The sequence below is a fragment of the Maniola jurtina genome, chromosome 23 (genome assembly GCF_905333055.1).
Source record: "Maniola jurtina chromosome 23, ilManJurt1.1, whole genome shotgun sequence".
NCBI classification, from domain to species: Eukaryota; Metazoa; Arthropoda; class Insecta; order Lepidoptera; family Nymphalidae; genus Maniola; species Maniola jurtina.
This window is the reverse complement of record NC_060051.1, coordinates 6,978,856-6,996,599: the sequence shown is the minus strand read 5'-3', so window position 1 is coordinate 6,996,599 and position 17,744 is coordinate 6,978,856. Positions and strand designations below refer to the sequence as shown.

Here is a 17,744-nt window from a genome sequence, read left to right as displayed (position 1 = left end):
TCTTTATAATATAGTTTTAGGAACCAGAAGCGGATTTTATTAAAAAGAAAACAATTATTTAGCCAAAATACATGATTTATTTACAAATAGGTTATGTTTTTAACAAAGATGTAAGAAAACAGAAATATCGAATCAACAAACAGAGATTTATCTTCTCATGATTTTACTTCACAATAAAACATTAAAATAATCGAATCAAAACAACAAGCCTTACTGCAAATTCTCAGAAAACCAGTAAGGTCTGGCGGTCCCTGTTATGGGATCCATAACAGGGACCGCCAGACCTTACTGGTTTTCTGAGAAAAAAAAATGTGTGAGATAGTCCTGTATTAGTGTGCTGCTTTTTTGTATGCCCGAATTTGGTCTTTTCGTGCTTTGTGCGTGCTTCGTATCGTAGAGCACGTTAGGCCAATTTCGGTCAAGCGTACGCTTTACCTTAAATCTAAGGGTGAGGCCAAACGGACGTAATTTTTTGAGTTGTAAGTCGCGTAATTTCGGTTGCGTAATTTCTGCTGCATTCAGTTTCATACAAAAGTCCAGTTCATGCCACACGGCGCACAGCTCATTTTGCGTTGCTGTGTGGCACGAACTGGACTTTTGTATGAAACCGAATGCAGCAGATATTACGCGGTCGAAATTACGCGACTGACAACTCACAAAATTACGCTTTTTTGGCCTCACCTTAAGAGTCGCATTTTCTTTGTTGAGTTGTGGCGACCGCAACATGTTGACACTAGATGACGCTTCTCACATTCAAACGAAAGAATCACACACATAATCACGCGATTTGATCCAAATACGGAAAGCCATTCACTACAATCTTAATAGATGGCACCACAGGTAACTTCAATCATTCGCCATGAAGCCTGAATCGCACTAACGTTTGTTCAGAGGATAGTCTAATTGTATTTTTCTAATTCAATCTAATTTTTTCAATTTTTTTTCATAGTCCAGTAGTCTACATGTAATACTAGATTGTTATTCTAGATTGTTCTAGTGATATTGTTTCGGGTGATAAAGTTTTTTAAACGTTGTGGGCTCTTCTCAGATTTGTGCGCGTTTATTAATTGTGACCATTACATCATTATCTTAGTAAATCAAACAAGTGACTATCAAAAAGTGTACAATATTACCTATTTTGAATAATCCATTTGACTTTTGATTGTGAATGTGAAATAAGTCCGAATATTTGCCGAATTTCGATAGTGAGTCGTACATAAGGAACGCAAACTAATATACATTTTCACCCCCATCCTGAGGTCAAACCCTAGGGAATCTGGTGACCTGCCAAGTTCAGTCTTTAAGTATATTTTCAGACAGTAAACGAGCGAACGAAAATAGGAATCGAAACATAATATACACATATAGGGTGTAATCAGAACGTTAGCAAGAACTTAGCGTTATTATTTATTATACTACCTTAACACAATCCAATGCCAATAACCAATTATTTTATCTTATAGTTGTGATTTAATATTGAAACCCGCATTGTATAGCGTTCAAAACTCGGATCAATGCACCACCTACGACGCAGCATTGACTTCGAATGACCTACTTATTTATGAATCGTTCGTTGACCTCTAGCGTCAGTCAGATGTTTTATTGTAAACTTTTAAAAATACAGAATTTAAAAAAAATCGTAGTTTTTTTATGGTATCTTATCAGTAGCACCGGTCTTCGTTTTTGCTAGCATTCTGGTTACATTCTTTATATCTCTTACAACAGATCCTTACAAACTGGCAAGGTTTTTATGGCGGGCGTACGTATTTACGACAGGGTGGTCAAAAAGTCGTGCATCAAACGCAATAGGAAGATAGAGGAGGACATTTCCAGCAAAAAATATTTCTACAGCATGGCCTTATTTAAATTGCCCTAAGAGTTATGAATATTTTTGAGATTTTTAACAAAATACCAGATTCTCTTACAATTAGACTAATTAAAAAAAAATGATATAAAAAATAATAAAACAAACGATGCTGTGTCATTACTAGATAATGTATCAGCACTACAAACCTTCTATTGAGGCTTTGGGTGCCAAATTACAAGAGCAATTAATTTTTTTCCAAAACTTTTAAAGCGTTACCAAAAATTTAATGTCACTTTAAAAGCGCACTGTGAAAAAAAAATGTACTACGGAAAAGTGACCCTGTATCAGAAAAACTTGCTGATTTAATGCCAATTTAAATGAAGTATAACACATTACTCTTTGTTTCGTAATTCTGGTATTATAATTGTTTTTTCATATCAAGGTGCAAATTTCAGTAGATTAGTTTAATTCAAAATAATTTTGAAGATTATCATGCTGCTAGTTAAACTGCTAGTTTTTTGTACGTTGGAATGCTAGAAACATCACTGTGCTTGTCACACTTAAAATTTGTGAAAAGAACAGAAACTGTTCACTACTACCACGTGCCAGAACTACCCAGAACGCCCTCTTTTCTAGGAAACAAAAGGATTAAAAACTATGCCTCTCTTTCACATCCTTCCTTATTCCAACAATGCAAATAGAAATGATGATTAGTGTGAACGAGAGGCATAGTTTCTTTATCCTTTTGTTTCCTAGAAAAGATGAACTACTTGCAAGACGGGCGTTCTGGGTAGTTCTGGGTGGTTCTGGCACGAGGTGGTAGTGAAGAGTTTCTATTCTTTTCACAAATTTTAAGTGTGACAAGCACAGTGGTGTTTCTAGCATTCCAACGTACAAAAAACTAGCAGTTTAACTAGCAGCATGATAATCTTCAAAATTATTTTGAATTAAACAAATCTACTGAAATTTGCACCTTGATATGAAAAAACAATTATAATACCAGAATTACGAAACAAAGAGTAATGTGTTATACCTCATTTAAATTGGCATTAAATCAGCAAGTTTTTCTGATACAGGGTCACTTTTCCGTAGTACATTTTTTTTCCACAGTGCGCTTTTAAAGTGACATTAAATTTTTGGTAACGCTTTAAAAGTTTTGGAAAAAAATTAATTGCTCTTGTAATTTGGCACGCAGAGCCTCAATAGAAGGTTTGTAGTGCTGATACATTATCTAGTAATGACACAGCATCGTTTGTTTTATTATCTTTTATCTCATTTTTTTTAAATTAGTCTAATTGTAAGAGAATCTGGTATTTTGTTAAAAATCTCAAAAATATTCATAACTCTTAGGGCAATTTAAATAAGGCCATGCTGTAGAAATATTTTTTGCTGGAAATGACCTCCTCTATCTCCCTATTTCGTTTGATCCACGACTTTTTGACCACCCTGTATATCCTACTAGCGATTCGAATTAGAAACGAGGAGGCAAATCGCTTCGTACGTGCCGTGGAATTTCAACTACGTACGGATGCAAAGCTTGACCGCAGAGATAGATCTTTACTCATGTGCCTTTACAATGCCTAGCGGAACGATAGTAGAATTTCAAAATAAAAAGTAGATACATAGTGTGTACGGAACTCTTAACCGGATTCATACTAAACCGGTTTAAAAAAAATCATACAGTAGTATGCGTAAAAAATACCTTCTCACGCCCCATTTAACTTTTTGTGTCAAACATCATTTTAAGAGGGGTCTCTCCGTCACTCGCTCCATACAAACGTAGTTCACGTTTGTATGGAGCGAGTTACACAGATATTAGTTTCTGGAACATGTCTGCAAACTACTTTGGTTGCTTAATATTCAAATGAAATTAGGGCTACGATTGTATGGAGTAAGTGACGGAAAGAGCCCTGTTAAAAGTGCGACTTTAGACTTTAGTCCTTATTATATGGGTGAACCGTACTTTTGACATGACATTTGACCCAGAGTTAAAATGGCGCGTGAGAAGATTTTGTAGATTTTGTGCGAACTATATAGATTATGGTTTGATTATTTATAGTCTTTATCGGATTGAAGTCTGATATACAAGGCGCCAATACGACACAAGTACATCGCTAAACAAGGGGGGTGGGGGTGAAGCCCGCCCCTATTCATGCCACTTGAAATCATGTTTGTAGAGCGAACGAGTACGTCTATTGGAATGACCTCAAATACACCTAAGACTAGCTTTTTCTCGCAACGTCGCCTGCGTGAATAGTTTATAACCCTGCGAAATTTTTAAAAATCCTTTCTAACTGGGGGTCTACATTTAAAATCTCTAGGTTCTAAATATAGCTGTTTGAGCTCTATGTTGATGTGTCAGTCAGTCAGTTTTTCTTTTTAAATATAGATTAAAGTTAGCTAGGTAAGTATATAGGTAAGTATATAGATAGGTATAATATTATTATAGCCAGAAAAAATAAGGATGTCTTTAATGATATCGCTGACACAGATGTTGCGCTGGTGTTTTCACGGGATTTTTTAAAAAGCTAAATCCACATGGACGAAGTCGCGGGCACCAGCTAGTATTGATATAAATTGTCTATCACAATAGATATATTATTGGGTTGTATCCTGAAACTTCTGAAGTAGCTAAAATTAGTACTCAAAGAATGGATATCCTAAACATAAGATCTGTAGGTTTCAGGTTGCGGTCTCACTTCTTCCAGTATTCCTATAATACAGCATGCTTGGGGGTACCTAATATATGTAGAAGTCCTAGGTTTTATAGCTTTATGAGAAATCTCAGCTTTTCCCGAGGTGTAAAGCCTAACAGGCCTTGGATAGCCAAGTATTGAGCTGATTGAATTGATTCGTGCTGAAGAGGATCTGGTGCTCTGGATTTAGGATCTGTAGGCTTTGGTGCCAGATTGCGGCGGTTAAACTTAGTTTCTCAAGATTCTGGGCTTCCATAGCCATCTGAATATCATTGTTTCAGGAAGATAAGAGGCCACAGATGCGAAGTCCCTCAGGCTTGGTCGGAATGATGTGGTCACACCCGTTTCTCGAGATACTACACTTCGCTGCAACTGGGTTATGAGTGCTAGTGGATGTGTTTGTTTCAGGAAGGTATGAGGCCCAGATGTAGGGTCCGCAGGCTCCGCGGATGGATCTGCGAAGCCTGATGTGTCTGCTTCATTGGAATGAAGCAGTTACATCCTGTGCTTCGCTACCATCTTGGGTATGAGTGCTAAGTGGATAGGACAGTTTCAGGAAGCGCTGGACCCCAGATGTAGGGTCCACAGGCTCCGCTGGCGGAATATGGCGGTCGCATCTGTTTCTCGAGATGCTACGCTTCGTTACAACTTGGATATGAGTGCAAGCGGATGTGATTGTTTCAGGAAGATCTCGGGCCCAGATGCAGGGTCCGCAGGCTTTGCGGATGGAATAAAGCAGTCACATCCTGTGCTTCACTATAACCTTGGGTATCAGTGCTAAGCGGATTGGACAGTTGCCTGTGGACCTGTGGACCCCAGATGTAGGGCCCGCAGGCTTCGCGGGTGGATTGAAGCAGTCACATTCTGTGCTTCGCTACACGTTGGGTATGAGTGCTAAGCGGATGGGACAGTTTCGGGAAGGCCTGGACCCCAGATGTAGGGTCCGCAGGCTCCGCGGGCGGAATGCGGCGGGCACACCTGTTCTGCTGGGCTGCTGGGCAGGCGCGATCGTTACGCAGCGCGCGTGCGCGGCGGGGCCCGCCCGACACCGGCAGTCGCTCGCGAGCGGGCGCCCACCACACTCGCCCGAACACTGCCCAGTACCGCATATAAAAAGAAACGAGACATCGCGCATGCGAATATCGATCGCACTCAAAATGGTACCAGTATCTAGGTTAACCGGCTAAAATTAAAGGTGCGTTCCGAATTCAAGGTTGCAATCGTCGCCGGCGCAGCTCTGAAATAGCTATCGTGCATGGAAAAATGGATATCTTCGGCGCGTAGCGTCCACGGCTTAGGGGCGCGTTTCCCGTGGCTTTCCATGATGGCGGATGGAAATTATGTAAGATTCGTGCGTTATTGTTTCGCTTGATTCCGCGCTAGGGCCAGCCCGTCCATTGTTCCGATCGATAAAACGCGTGTGACGGAGCCCCCTCGGCTCTGGGAGTGTCTGGAGACCGGTCGGTAAGCGCCAACTCGCTATTCACATGTATATTTAAATCGAGCTAAATGTTCCCCTAGCTACATGCCAAGTGTCCGCCTGGTCTTTTTACTTTGAGATCGCTTCCTACGAATTCCTCGGCAGTTTGACCCGACTCATTTTGTTCATTCACTAGTAAATGCTATTCATACCTATGTAACCTCTCATACTTTGGCACACTTTCCCTTCGCTGCCTTAAAGCTTTTCATGTATGTATTCTAAAAAAATGCGATACTGAAAAATAACACTTCAAAACGATGGAGGCATACCTTCTTTCAAAAAACAGTGCTGAAAATAAGAAAAATCACTTTGAAAATTTTCTCTATGATGATGAGCGGGTCTTCTCCGTTTGGTCGGAATGGCCAAGCGGGGGTACGGGCCTCGAGGCATGGCCTCCTTACCCGGGTGAGGCGCAGGGCAACTTTGTACCCTGGTGTCGAACTTTTAGCCGGGATTTCACCGGCTAGGGCCCGCCATCTTGGCTTATGGCCCTAGTGGACTTTTTTTGTATATCCGATGTTAGTCAGTCCGGGGCTGGTCTCCGCACGACGGCGTTGAGTTCGCTGTCGAGCGCGGAGACGGAGTCATGTCCGGTGGATCTCGCGTCGTCGTTATCGTCGTCGCTTGGGTCGGCTGCGTGCCGCGCCGGGGATGGCGATCGCAGGAGCTCACGAGGTAGTTGACGCCCGGTCGGCGGTCGAGGGATGAGTGGAGCGATGCCGTGGAGGTGTTCGTACGGTCCGTTGTCCGCGCGCGCAAACATGCGCCGCGCGAGTGTGCGGACGTACTCCTCCACGGTGGGCGTCTTGAGGTCGCGATGGATGACGTCATTCCTCACGTACCTCGGAGCTTCCACGATTAGGCGCAGGCACTTGTTTTGCTGGACCTGTAGGCGGCGTCTCTGGTACTCCGAACAGAGTGAGTACCAGGCTGGGGCCGCGTACGTCAACCTTGAGCGGACATAGGCTCCGTAGATGCGGAGCTTGGTCTTCAGTGAGAGGCTTGAGGCGAGGACCTGGCGCAGCATCGACGTAGCTGCACATGCCTGGTTGACGGCGTGGTTCACCATGGGAACCATGTGCAGGTTGGCGTCGATGTGACAACCCAAGTAGCGCACCGAAGTCTGCCACTCTATGTCCTGCCCTCGAAGACGGAGTTGACGGTAGGGTTGCCGAGCACCGAACAGGATGGCGGCCGTCTTCCCCACGTTGACGGCCATTCTCCATTTATCCAGCCACTCCGGCAGCAGGTCCAACAAACGTTGGAGTCGGTTGATAGCGACGATCTGGTGGTACGACGACGCAAGATACGCGCTGTCGTCAGCGTAGAGCGATAACAACACGTCTTCCTCCCCCTCGCGCAGATGTTCGGCGAGGGTAGGGATGTCATCCGTGTACACCGCGTATAGACACGGGGACAGGCAGCTGCCCTGCGGTACTCCTGCCCGTATCGGACGCGGCTGGGAGTCCGCGCCTTCCACGGATACTCGGAAGGACCTGCCCTCCAGGAACGATGCTACCAGCCGCACGATCGCGGGTGGTAGGTTGGTCGAGAGGAGCTTCGCCAGGAGGCCGGCATGCCACACGCGGTCGAAGGCCTTCTCGATGTCGAGGAAGACTCCGACGGTGCAGTGTCCTCTGTTCTTCTCACTGGCGATGAAGTTTAGTCCTCTCGCTAGCTGGAGCGTCGTGGAGTGGTTACTGCGAAAGCCGAACTGTTCGGCCCGCGGGCGTAAGTGCGGGGCGAGCCTCCGCAGTAATAGACGCTCAAACAGCTTAGCGATGTGCGGCAGGAGGGTGATTGGTCGATAGCTTCCTGGAAGTCGCCGGTCCTTTCCTGGTTTGGGGATGGTGATCACCTTCCCCAGCTTCCATGAGTCCGGGAAGTGGGCGGTACGGAGTATACCGTTGAAGAGTCTTGTCAGCGCGACAAGGCCTCTCCTAGGCAGCTGCTGTATTGCGGCGATCGGGATCCCGTCGTAGCCTGGCGCCTTCCGTTTGGGGAGTCGGAAGACGGCCTTCCTCAGCTCTAACGGTGAGATAAAATCATCTCCCCGGAGCGGAGGAGTCTGGGCCGACAAGAAGCCCTCTATTTGGTGTTGGATCGCCGCGTGGTGTCTATAGACAGTGTCGTCGTTGGCCGGTGGGTTGGGGGTAAATTGGCCCTCCATATACTCCGCCATGATCTCTGCGCGGTCTTTGGCGGAGTATCTTCGCCTACCCTGACTGTCTAGTAGAGGGTAGACGGGTGAGTCAGATCCGGTTAGTGTCTTGCACAGGTGGTACAACGTGGTTTCAGACTCGGCTGCCGCATCGATGGTCTTCTCCCAGTCGTCATCTTCGCGGGCGCCGAGTGCTTGTGACACTTCCTGTGCAAGGCGGTTGAGGTCACGCTTAACTCTCGGACAGCGAGTGCGCGCCCAAAGCTTGCGAAGGGCGCGCTTCTTCTCGAGCTTATCCCGGAGCGAGCTCGGTAGCAGGTCCCGTCTTCGAGCGTGAGGCCTTATAGTGGTAGCCTCGCTCTTGGCCTTTTGTATGGCTGATATGATAGCAAATGCGGCCCGGTCGACCTCAGCTGGGGTTGAGATGGGTCCCGCGAGCTCCAGCTCCGACAGCGCGATTGCGTACTTCTCCCAGTTCGTTTTTGTACTGGGAGGCCGCGGGATAGTGAAGTCGCGCTGGAGGTTTAGCGTGACCAGTATGGGCAGGTGTTCAGTGTTGAGGTCGTACAGAGGCTCAACACTGATAGGATGGTCAAGTCGGTGATGCAGTACGATGTCCAACACATCTGGCTGGTAGAGGTGGCTTGTCGGTATATTGGTCGGCGCGCCCGGCCCCAATACACCGTAATTGTGGCACTCGCTGTCCTCGAGTAGCATCCTTCCGGCCGCGGAGTTGACACGCGAGCCCCAGGCTTGGTGCTTCGCGTTTAAGTCCCCCACGACTAGTGTAGGAACCTGCGACTCGAGGAGGGTGTGGACATCCGTACTGCAGAAAGTCTCGTTCGGTGGTCGGTAGGCGGCATAGATCTTGAGCTCCTTTTCGCCAGCTTGAACACGCACTCCCTGTGTGCGCAGAGATCTGTAAGGTGCGTGTTCTAGTTCTTCGTGTACTAGGTCCCTCCGCACCAGAGCTGCAGTTCCTCTGTATGCGAAACCCCGGGGAGAGATCTCGTCGCGCCGGTACACGAAGAAATTCGGTATTCGGAGCTCCACATTATCCGCGAGTTTCGTTTCGCCCAGGAGGATAACGTGTACATCCTGCGACTGGGCGAGTGTTGTAAGCTCGCGAATGTGCCCTCTGATGCCGCCTGGGTTCCAATATAAAATCCTTAATAGGAATGGAGTCGAGCGAGTACAGCCATTCCTGCTGTTATTGCCGGAATGACGCCTTGCCCCTGCAGATAGGCTGTTAGCCCGGTCATGAGCGCCTCCACTACAACCCGGACTATGGCCAGGAAGTCCGGGTTGGTCTGCACTTCCCCCTGGTTTCGTTGCGCAGCAGAGGGGGTATCAAACGGAGCTTGAGCGGGCTGACGTGCCGAGTGCTTGGCGGTGGTTGGTTGAGTAGCTAACTGTGTGGGTCCTGGAGCAGTGCATTGAGCATGTATTTGCTCCAAAATTTCCACAGGTCTCTCGTCCCGGGCATAGGCTGGAGTTGATGCTTTAGCAGGCTCTCGCGTTGTGACCTGGGTAGGCATTTGGGGAGCTTCTTGCGTAGGCTGGCGGACAGCAGCTGCGTCTTGCCTTGTTTGCCTCGGTTGAGGTGTTGAAGCTGCCGCTGGTGAGGCACGACGCGGGCGAGGTGCACGATTTCTTCGCCTCTTTTTACCGCGCAGGGGTTTACCACGTTCAGTTGGTGGGTTTGCAGTTGCCGCTAGGGTGGGCGCGGCGTTGGCAGCTGACGCCGCGACGTAGACTGGTGGTGCAGTGGTAGTTGGCGGTGCGACAGCAGGTGCGGCGGTAGGTGCTGGGGCTGTTGTGGTCCTCTGCTGTTGTTGGTGGCGCTTAATGGGAGCGCGCGGTGGGGCGGGAGGAACGATGATGCCTCTTCTCCTTGCCTCCCTCTTAAAGAACGCGCACCGGCGGTCATTCGCAGCGTGATTTTGGCTACAGTTTGCACAAGTGGGCGCTTCCTCCCGGGACCTGTGGCAGTCCCGGACGGGGTGTTCACCCGCACATCGAACGCAACGGAAGGGTCTGTGGCAGTTTGCTGAATTGTGGCCAAAGACTTGGCAACGGTGGCATTGTGGTGGCTTGCTCCCACCTCGCCAGGCTTCCACCGTCACTTGAGGCATATATAGGAGCTCCGTGATGGCGTAAAGATCTCGGAGCTCATCCTGCGTCATATGTGCTAGCCGCACGTAATACGTGCAGCCGTGTTTGCCACGCGGAGGTGGGATGGCTCGCGCGGCTTCGGCTGGAAAGCCTAATGCGCGAAGTGCCGCGACAACCTCGTCGGTGGGTGTTTCCAGTGGAAGTCCTCGAATAGCCACCTTTGATGGTATTTCTGTGGCCGGGCTGTAGCAGTACCAAGAAATGCTACTGTCTTGGTTAGTTATCAGGGTTAGGTAGCGCTGTACTGTTCGGAACTCTTCGGCGGATTTCGGTAAAAACCGCACACCACGTCCTAGCGGTTTTGCATTAGGTGCATGTCCTAGCATCTCGCCCAGGGCCTTGAAGTGCTTTGTCCAGTTTGGAAGGCATTCAACAACCAAGGGCGGGTAGGCGGACCGCGGCGTTGGTTGCGTTGGCTCGGTGGCGGCGGCTGGCTCAGCGGGCGGTGGCGAATGGTGCGGTGCGGCCGGTGGCGGCGAGTGGCGCGGTGCGGCTGGGGCCGCGGCGGCCGCAGCATATGACGTACTGGGCTGAGGAGATGTCGGCTCGGACACTTCCATATGGGTGTGGCTAGTCGGTGTTGCGAGAGCCATGTAGCTAGTCGAATCTTTCGGCCAGCTAGCAGACTCTAGATGGGCCATCGACTGAGCAGAGTGCGAACAGGACATCTGCGCTATCGTTTCCTCAGAATGCGCGCGGGCCGGTTCTGGGTATGAAGTACGATGCGTGGAGGTATAGGCATCCGCCCCGTGTCCCGCGTGAAGGCTCGCCTCCAGCGGTGGTCCACTTGCAGGGTGAGGCGGTGAGGGGCATCTCACTGGGTTTGGTGACCCATTAGATGCGTCATCTTCGGGTGGTGGCGGGAGCGGTAGGCAGGCGAAAGCATGGCTCAGTTTAACTCGTTTGTCCTCCTGTTCGTCGGATGCACTGGAGGACGAGGTATCTGGCCTGGGACGCTTAACCAACTCAGCGCCAGATGTAGGTATTACGACATCGCGTTCTTCATTAGAACGTTCTGGCGATGACGATGACGAAGAAGCAATGCGTTCAGTTATTCTTTTGGGTGCTGCAGCGTACGTTTTTAGCTGCTGTGAAGATGATGGTAGCAAGGACAATGGGTGTGTATCATCTTGGGCGGAGGTCGCAGGCTTGGAGCGCTTGGCAGCTTCTGCGCCTAATGTAGGCTCAGCTACATTGGCTGCGGAGGCAACTACGATTTCCGTGCTGACCTCTTTAGGTTCTTCAGCTTGTACTGTGCTACAGAGAGGAGAATCTGTAGGTAGCAGTGTGACGGCCTGCTGGTCAGCGATGTTGCGTTGACTGATCGCCCGTGGGATACCAGTGCGGGCTATCCTCCTCTTGCTCCGTCGGTCTTGCGGTGGGGAATTCCCACGTTCAGACATGCTGTAGCACACAGGAGGTTTGATCGTCGGTCAGGTGTATTGTAATGGGCGTGTAGTAAAAAGTGCTACCCTGGGTGTAGGTGCGGTATGCTACTCTCTCGGCGCGTGCAACCCTAGCCAGGTGAGACCCAGGTGGGAGGCCTAGCACGAGGCGCCCGCGAGCGAGAGTAACAAAAGAAAGAAACCGCACCCACAGGTAATGGTAGGGCAAAGGCAACTTTTAATATGATTCTGCAAAGTTTTTATAATTAAAAACGTGCAGAAATTCCGCGCGTCACGTTGCTGGCAGGTAGGTTTGCTCACACGCAAAGCGCCCGGGCGCTTCCTCAAGCCGCGGCGGTCGCGCCGAGCGAGTACAACAAACAACGGGCGAGGCGCGGGGAGCGGGGGGAACGTAAACCGGCACAGAGACGCGATATCGACTCGACACGTCCGCTCGGGTGTGCGGCCGCGGAGTAATCTTTTCTCTATTCGCCCTGCGAACAAGTAGTTTGGAAAATTCCCGCTAGATGTCGCTAGTGGTGGGATGGCTATTGACTTTTTTCAAGGCAAACGTAAAAACGTGGACGTAAGTACGTTTACGTGAAGGTTACTATAGATATATTAGAATCTCATATTTTGTATCAAGATATTCTTGTAATATCCTTGAAATTGACACATAATGGCCTCTATTATTTTCCAAGTGTTTATTCCCGTAGCTATTTTTATTTCTCTTGTAAATCGTGCTCAATAGCATTATAATATTGTGACTAAAGATAATAAATTGTTAGAACTGTGTTTGAATTAGTTTTATTTACTGACAGTGCATGCGTAAAACGGAATAAATACAAGTAATATTTTTTTGTAGCAATGCTATTATAGTGTGTATTATACTTGGAAAGATTCTAGTAATTAAATCATCAATTTCTTTGTTGTTTCTACTTTATCTAAAAGATACCATTTTCATATCCATCATTTTATTTCTATTATGCTAGTAATAATTTTAATATATTTGGGTATATTAATTATTATTCAATATATTTTATTCTACTTGAAATACTCGACGATGAAAGTCAATTGAAAAATTATAAAAAAGTAAATTTTTGTGTTCAGTTAATTGTGAGCGCATCACTCAAAAACTACTTAACTGATTAAGATGAAACTTTCGCATTTTGAGTGTATAGTTACTTAAGCTTAATTATTATTCTAGTTTTGATAAAAATCAGTCTACTAAAGTCTGGAATCCTTGAAATGCTTAACACGAATATCACGTTCGCGTAGCCAGGGGCGATAATTTCACCAAGATAATAAATAACCAATTAACTATTATTTTAGCTGTGTTTAATATTAAGAGGGGTCTCTCCGTCACTCGTTTCATATAAACGTAGTTCCAATTTCATTTGAATATTAAGCAACCAAATGAAATTCCATGAAATGCAGACATATTCTAGAAACTAATATCTGTCTGTGGTTTTCCAGATTTCTGTTAAAATATTCGGTTTCAAAGTTACGCGGTCTTAAAAATTTACATACAAATCTTTGAGCCTCTGTAATTTTAAAACTGGTACATATTTTTAGAAAAATCTAAAACACCACAGACACAGATATTAGTTTCTAGAATATGTCTGCAAAATTTCATGGACTTTGGTTGCTAAATATTCAAATTGGAACTACGATTGTATGAAGCGAGTGACGGAGAGAGCCCAGTTAAGAACCAAACCAGATAAATATAAATGTATAACAAACCGTCATTAAATTATTGTAGCTCTACATGGGCTCTACGAAATATATAATTACTACTTTCATATTATTAACTATTCGTAGCTATTCCCGTAGCATGTACATTAACTTACTACGAAATAAGTGAGACGAATTGATTCGTAGCATATCCGCCCGCCCCTACAATATGTGTTTTCATACTCACAAAATCAAATTGTAATTAGGTTTACCTAATTACAATTCCATTTTATTTTTATTTTTGTTTTAAATCTCGTTATTACATTGTACTAGCTTAGTCCGCTGGATTACACAAATTTCAACCCCCTATTTTACCCCCTTAGAGGTGGAGTTTTCAAAAACCCTTTCTTAGCGGATGTCTACGTTATAATAGCTATCTGCTTGCCGAATTTCAGCCCGATCCGTCCAGTAGTTTGAGCTGTGCGAACACACAGCTTTGAGAACATTGTGGAGAACTCTCAAGAATGCAGGTTTCCTCACGTTTTCTTCATCGTGAAAACCAGTGATATTTAATTATTTAAAACGCACATGGCTCCGAAAAGTTAATGTTGAGATATTTTATAAGTGGGTGAAACACATTTCCCTCTTTAGACATCCTCGCGTGGAAAGGAAGCTTAATATCCAGGTAAAATCAGTTCAGAGCGGGAAGACAAGTTTCTCCCTTTATGAATATACATTTCCTCAAAATTAGCAGCAATATTAGTTTTGTAGAAATGTCAGAAGTGTTTCAGTAGTAGAGCTTCAAACAAGAAAATTCACAAAATAGGTATAGGTACATGTAGTTTTCGTGCAAAAATCTATAAGGATAAACTGGCTGATTGGCATATCCCGTACTCTTCTTAAAACTGGAGCTTTTGTACCTAGGTTTTCTCTATAACCTAGATTCTCACTAAGAAAGGTTTTCCAGAAATTTCACCCGATCAAGCCGGGGTTAACTAACTTCTATAATATTCGTCATCGTTGTACTCAAAGCTCTCCTACAGGGACTTCCACACTGTATGATGTCGTGTGTTTTTTTTACAAAGAATATTAGCCATGCTAATCATGATCAATATTCCCCTGTCCCCTCCAATTAAGCGTAAAGCGTTGTGCCAGGAGTGGGTACGACAATAGTGCAACGGGTGGGGTTTGAACCGCCGATCGTTCAGAATTCAGTCCGCTCCTCAACCGTTGAGCTATCGAGGCTCTAACCTGTTTACCTAGCACGCAAAAAATACGAACCCATAACCTGGCGGTAATAACTTATATACCACTGCACAATCAAGCTATTCGGTAAACAGGGGTCAGGAAATATTATCGCAAACAATATACACCGCACAAAAGCTTAAAAAAAACAATTTCCGCAAAACTCTTACATCAAAGGGCCCAATTAAATTCTTTTTCAAATTCGCCATCATAGACCGAGCGCTGGGAAACGGTTTGTTAAGTGTTTTATACCGATCGAAACGGCTGAATAACTCCGGTATTAAACTCAAACGACTTAAACATAATCTGAGAGTCAAACATTTTTTTTTGTTTAAATATCGCATTAAAATGTTATAAGCATAACAGCCTATTAATGTGCCTCCTTTTGCGTGCAATTTAACGGCGGTCTCTCCGTCATTTTTAGGTTTCCGTACCTCAAAGGGAAAAAAGGAACCCTGATAGGATGACTTTGTTGTCTGTCTGTTTGTCCGTCTGTCAGGTCTAAAGATTTTAGTGTAAATTCTTGAGACCGTGCAACTTAGAAACTAGATATTTAACGGAAATCTGGAAAACCACAGAGATATTATTAGTTCCTAGAACGTAATCTACAAAGTTTCATTGAGTTCGATTGGTTAAATGAGAGCAAAACTACATTTGTATGGAGCGAGTGACGGAGAGCCGCCGTTAATTATAGATTAGGAGATGAGTGTGAATTTCCGAGTGTGATAAAATACGGACGACCCTTTATCAGTCTTGGTTCTACTGGCAAAGATGCTTCAGGGTCCCGGAGACACTTCGGTGACCTGCTGACCCCACGAATGTCAGAGGTCAGCTTTGTCACTATACCTACTTATTAAAAAAACCGGCCAAGTGCGAGTCAGACTCGCGCACTGAGGGTTCCGTACTCGGGTATTTTTTCCAACATTTTGCACGATAAATCAAAAACTATTATGCATAAAAATAATAAAAATCTGTTTTAGAATGTACAGGTAAAGCCCTTTCATATGATACCCACTTGGTATAGTTATCTTACTTTGAAAATTGAAACATTTTTTTTTAATGATGTGACCACAAATTCGCGGTTTTCAGATTTATTCCTGTACTTGTGCTATAAGACCTACCTACCTGCCAAATTTCATGATTCTAGGTCAACGGAAAGTATCCTATAGGTTTCTTTACAGACACGACGGACAGACAGACAGACAGACAACAAAGTGATCCTATAAGGGTTCCGTTTTTCTTTTGAGGTATGGAACCCTAAAAAGCGTTATCTATACTAATAAATAAAATTGGAGTGTCTGTCTGTAATTTCGAAATAACTACCGGTCATTCATATGGTTATTTGAACGATACTATAACTGAATCACACGTTTTTAAAATTTTGTCTGTCTGTCTGTTTATTTGAAAAGGCTAATCTTGGGAACGGCTGAACCGATTTTGACGGGATTTTCACAGACAAGTAGAGAATTGACCAGGGAGTAACGTAGGCTACTTTTTTAACCGACTTTCAAAAAGGGAGTTGTGTTTTTCTACCTATGTACATCGAAATCTCCGAGATTTCTGAACCGATTTGCGTCATTTCTTTTGTAATCGATAGAGGAACTTTGCGACATTGTTTCATAAAAAATTTGGAGTCCAACTCCTCAATCCTGATGCTGCAGGGGATCTGACCAATCCACGCGGGCGAAGCTGCGGGCATCAGCTAGTAGACCATATAGATGAATGTGAATTTCCATATGAGTGTAATAAAATACGGAGGCCCTTTCTTGTATCTACTAGCAAAGTTGCTTAGGAGTCCCGGAGGCTTATTTGGTGACCTGCTGACCCCGAAAATGTCAGAGGTCAGCTTTGTCGCCTTGGTAATTAAAAAGCTTCATAAACTAGGAGCATGATGTCAATTTTCAAGAGTCTAATAAAATATGGACGGCCCTTTTTAATAGTCTTGGTTCTATTAGCAATTTGCTTCAGAGTCCCGGAGACACTTCGATGGCCTGCTGACCTCGCGATAAATGTCAGAGGTCAGCTTTGTCCCCTTAGTAATGAAGAAAGGTTTCTAAAGTTCTGGATACCTGGATGTTTTTCATATGAATGTAATAAAATACGGAGGCCCCTTCTTGGTCCTACTTGCAAAGTTTTTTCGGAGTCCCGGAGCATCGAAGGCCGATTGCTGACCTGCTGACCCTGCGAAATGCCAAGGGTCAGCTGTGTCGCCTTGGTAATTAAAAAGCTTTATAGACTAAGCGATGTGAATTTTCTTTATTTAGTTAAAAGTCTAAATGAGCTCAAAACCAACAGACCAATATGAACACGAGGCGCATAGTACAAAACCAGTACCGGGCTTGTGTATTTAATCGTTAGTCTATGACCTGCGTTAAACACCTGCACCAAACACCAGAATAGAATAGAACAGAATAGAATTACATTTATTTGTTGATCCAACACATAATATAAAACACAATAAACTTATTACAAATAATAACGCCTTAAAATCTAAGTTAACTTAAACAGTAGGTATAATTAGTTATACCATATGTCGTGCCAACGAAAAGATCAGATTGGACTACTGGTTTTGCGCGCACTACTTATATAGTCTATTAACAAGTGTAAATTAAAAATTTATAACACCCCCGACAAGTGAAGTAACTAGAAAATATCTGATAACTTTCAAACGGCTGAACCGATTTTCTCGGATTATAGCTAAGAACACTCTCGATCAAGCCACATTTCAAACAAAAAAACTAAATTAAAATCGGTTCATTCGTTTAGGCGCTACGATGCCACAGACAGATACACAGATACACACGTCAAACTTATAACACCCCTCTTTTTGGGCGGGGGTTAAAAAGTAATAGTAACGTACTTCTGACTGAGTTTGGGCTATGGTAGGCAATTTCATCGAAGGTTTGTCAAATATGCAGGAGATGGCACATGTGTGTGTGCAAACACATTACACTGTTTCCTCACTAGGGTTGCCACTTGCCACTTCTTGTTATACGGGTTACCAGCATCAAAAATACGGGTTTTAGATTTTCTTACGGGAGACGTTCGTTTACGTAGATATTTTTACACTTATTGATTAAAGAAACAGCTTTTAAAAGCTCTTCATTTTCTGACACAAATA

At 45.0% G+C, this 17,744-nt stretch overlaps 1 protein-coding gene across 15 annotated transcripts in view; it reads left to right on the top strand.

Annotated features, from left to right (window-relative positions):
* Positions 1-5,550: 5,550 nt before the first annotated feature.
* The window catches only part of LOC123877396 (plasma membrane calcium-transporting ATPase 3), a 251,475-nt gene continuing 239,281 nt past the window's right edge, over positions 5,551-17,744 (top strand). For 9 of the 15 annotated variants that reach the window (XM_045924148.1, XM_045924151.1, XM_045924146.1 and 6 more), the window contains exon 1: positions 5,552-5,967. The gene's annotated coding sequence lies outside the window, so the exon portion shown is untranslated. Of the gene's footprint in view, positions 5,968-17,744 lie in introns of all 15 variants that reach the window. The other 6 variants (XM_045924145.1, XM_045924150.1, XM_045924143.1 and 3 more) reach the window with 5 other exon arrangements.